This window comes from Sinocyclocheilus anshuiensis, unplaced genomic scaffold (assembly GCF_001515605.1).
Source record: "Sinocyclocheilus anshuiensis isolate Anshui unplaced genomic scaffold, SAMN03320099.WGS_v1.1 scaffold2482, whole genome shotgun sequence".
NCBI lineage: Eukaryota > Metazoa > Chordata > Actinopteri > Cypriniformes > Cyprinidae > Sinocyclocheilus > Sinocyclocheilus anshuiensis.
Window position 1 is genome coordinate 297,314 of NW_015555925.1, and position 4,074 is coordinate 301,387.

The window sequence follows — 4,074 nt, forward strand, 5'->3', positions numbered from 1 at the left end:
GTCACTGTCTTTGCTTTCGTCTTTTCTGTCTTAATGGCTATTGTGACGCTCTGAACAGACTGTCAGGGGAGCACAATGACAATTAGTGTTTGTCCTATTGTGTGGGAAGTGTCCTGGATTTTGTATGGATGGAAACATGTGCGGTTGTCAACATGAATTAACGTAAGAACCATGCTTTTTCCAGGACGTGTAATCCTTGATAGTTGTACTTCATTTTTCTTGTTTTGTGATTTTATTTTATTAAAAAGGAATTTGAGGCTGTTTTAAGAGTTCAGCTGCAAGGATTGTCTTTTAGTCATTCATTAGGAGCGGATGGTGCATCATGATAATATGTGCACAGAGCACATATGGTTTCACATGTGATTGTGAGCGTCCCTGATGGACTATTTAAACCACCCATGTGCTTGGTGACACTTTTAATTCATTCCCCCTGGATCGGGACGTGGCAGCCCTCGCCTGCTGCTCCCCTCAACGCCACTGTCATCACTCTCTGTCACATGCTTTTTCTCATGCTAATGCACCCCCTAATTTGTACATACAAACCCTAAACTAAACTTTTTTTTTTTGTGTGCGTGTGTGTGGTGTCAGTCTATGTTTGTGTTGTCTTTCAAAGTACCGTCGCTTTATCTGCTCCATCACCTGTAGAACCAGAAGTTTGAACATATCTTTTTGTTACTGTGCACAAGAGCACGGCTGCAGAACAATGACCTCTGGAGATGATGTTCTGAGCTGCATGTTGCCATTTATATTTGTTTCCTAAACAATGGACTGCTTGGTCGCCGATTGCCATAGGCTTTACCTATGGATGTATAGTTTTCTTTGTTCAGACTTGCGCAGCTCTGCAGCGCTGCATTGCCACTCACTCCTTCTCATTCTTTCTCATCCTTCCCATCCTACATCCTGGTCACTTTCTTTTTTCTCACATTTCCCTTTTCATCTTTCATTAAAAGTTTATTTAGAAAATATAATAATATTTTGAAATTATAAAATGATATCTTACAATTTATTTGTAAAAATGTTTTTTTAATTTTTTAAAAATGTATTTGTTTTGCTTTTATTGTGAAGCATACTGGGCTAGTTTACTGTTGTAGAAATTTAAGGAAAATCTTTTCACTTTTGTCATTTAAATTGACCCCCTTTGTTTGTTCAGTTTTGCCATAAATCATGATCGTAATTAGTTTGAATCGGTGAATGGTAGCTTTAAAAAATGACTGCATTCTGTGACTATGTGGACTTTCCATTGTGTGCCCCCCAGCTGCGATATCTCTGACACTAACACAGATGGGGTGACCGCTGTAATGAGATCACCTAGTCACATCTCTGCCTCTTTCTTGCTCTGTTTCCTTCCGTTTTCCATGTTCTTTTTGTGCTCACACCCCATCACTAGCTCACAAAAATAACCAAGTGTGTGTGTGTGTAGGACAAAGGTGGTCACACACCTACAGAAAGAGCTGACAGTGGAAAACTGGTAGGCAGGAATTTGAGGTTTCAGCTGGGCTTGTGCACCTGCCTTTTGGCTGCTGTAGAGAGCGAGTGAGAAAAAGGGGGGTCATTTCCCTTTCTGGTGGAAGCCTGCTACTGTCGCTCTGAAAGGGGCTTTGTGAAAATATCAGGCTGAAATATATATACAGTGGGTACGGAAAGTATTCAGACCCCCTTAAATTTTTCACTCTTTGTTATACGGTCCCCTACCAGGTGGTGAACACTCCCCCTAAAATTTGTGACGACAGGAAAGTGCACAGGGATGCCATATTTAAGTAATTTCTTTGAAGAAATGTTAATTTTCCATTCAAGGCATTTATTTGGCTGATCTCCTCTCAGGTCCCATCCACATGGAGACGTGTTTAGCTGTATACGCATAAATTTTGTATCGTATAGGCGTTTCGTCCAGACGGATCCGGCATTTTGGGAGAGTTAAACCGATATTTTTTGAAACCGGGTCCCAGAGTGGATTAATCTGAAAACGCCGCCCTTGCGTTTTCGTGTGGACAGCGAATCCGTATATTTTCTGAAACGATGACGTCATCAGCCCACGTCTCGCCCCTAGTCAGACATGTTCAATGTTCGCTTGTATACCGCGCGCAAGGTTTATGCGCATAGTCCAAGTCTTCTCTGTTTTTAGTGTATCTCTGTGGCAGAATTACAGCGCCACATGCTGGTCTGGCATGTATACTACATCGTTTTGTGTCGGTTTCGTGTGGACGCAGATATTTCTTGAGACGAGGGGAAAAAAAAGATCGGATAGGGAAAGCTCTGGCTTCGTGTGGACGTAGCCTCAGACCAACTAAAATGTAGGAATAGTGTGTGCGCACACCTGCAGGAGCAGAGTTCGGGTGGGGATGTGTCTGTTAGCCTGGCTTTGCTTTGACTGGTTGAAGCCGCACACCCCACCAGATTAAGGTGTTTCCTGTGGGCCAGTGGAGGGAGGAGTTGTCACTGTGCCCGGGTCTCCGACTACACTCATGCACTCTCACTCCAAAAACCACCACTGCTTTTAATTAATGACAACTTCCAAGAAAGCCATTCACACACCTCTCTTCCCGCACACCGAAACTTTAAAGAACCATAATGATCTTCAATCCACAAATGTTTGCAATGTCGGGAAGTAATAAAACTTCAATGAAAACTTTAGAAATTTAAAGTACTGAAATGGCAACACAAGAAAGTGTCTTTCTCTCTCTCTTTCTTCAGAGAGTCTTCATCTCTTCTCTGATCTTTAACGATTTATTATTATTATTTCTTATTAAAGGAGCCAATTGTGTGCGGAGCAGTGGGTCATTCCACAGTGTGCCAGCAGCAATGATTCATTCATTGGCTATACTGTGCAATGCATGTCCCTGTGGGCTTTTATTTCCGTGACTCACCTCCGGTGTATTGAACCTTAGTCTTGCCTCTTTTCATTCGCATACCAGATAGAGGTTGCTTTGGCTAGAAGGGCCCAGGGGTTTCTGGAATCAGCTTGGGCTTTTATGACATCCGTATGCTCACTTACTCCATGCCTTCCCCATTTCCTAATGCAGCAGACCACTCCCCCTCCCCTGTCCTGGCATAGATATACACCCGCTCTCACGCAGCCTTGTCTTTGCCAGGCTAAGGTGACTGTTTTTAAAGAAACTTTACATTTTAACAGCGTTGCTGTTTCAAGGCCCCTGTTGCAAGTTTCATCTAGGTCAGGGGGAGGTTAGTTTGGCTTGGCGGTAGGTGCAAGGCTTGAACACTATGTCTCTGTACATTTCAGATGGAGTTGCAGCCTTCAGTTGTTGTTTTTTTTTTGTCTCAGACTAGTATTTGCCAACTGCACCTGGTCTTGAAGGTTTCCCTGAAGCACTTGAACACAGAAACACGTGAATACCTTGTTTAGAGCAGCTGCCGTTACATCCCTAGATTCATCTAGTCTTGTTGAAAATTGTGTAATGCCAAATTTGCATGGCATTTAACCATCATTCAAGTCTAGTTTTGGCTCTAAGGTTGAAAAATTCACATCAGGAGATTACACATGAGAATGCGTGCTGTGGAGATGTAACACACAGCAATACTCTCTCAGCGATATTTCTGTGAGTGAGGGCATCATGATGCACTGCGTGGCTGAGCAGCACGTTCTGGTGACCCCTGACCCACAAGATAGCAAGAGCATCATCAGCGTTAGCTTTCCAGCGTGCTGTTGAGGCAGCTGTTGTTTGCTTTTGCTGGCAACAAAGGAAGCATATCACTCAAAGGAAAGGAACCTTTTCATTACATATTCAGCAATTAGAAGAAAAGCAAGACTGGCAGAGAAGGTCATTTGTTTTTTGTTTACACTTTCGCTTGGGCCGAATGGAATATGTTGTTGTTGCATTTTCCGTGAAAACTGATCTTTTGCATTTTCAGTGGAAATCACTGTTGCATTTTCCGAAACAAGCTAGTCTAACTACACATGATGTGATGGAGGAGAGTATTGAAAGGCCATCTATGGGAAAATGAAGGGCTAAAGGTCAAAAGTTAATCCTGGGCGGAAACCTTACTACTATTCGACTGTCAGTACTACGCAAAAATCTTAAAAGACAAAAAAACACTATCCCAAAGCAGTGCGTTTTT

At 42.7% G+C, this 4,074-nt stretch overlaps 1 protein-coding gene across 2 annotated transcripts in view; it reads left to right on the forward strand.

Moving 5' to 3' along the window:
- Positions 1-4,074, forward strand: part of LOC107675943 (phosphatidylinositol 3-kinase regulatory subunit gamma) — a 21,332-nt gene that overhangs the window by 11,514 nt on the left and 5,744 nt on the right. The window lies entirely within an intron of this gene.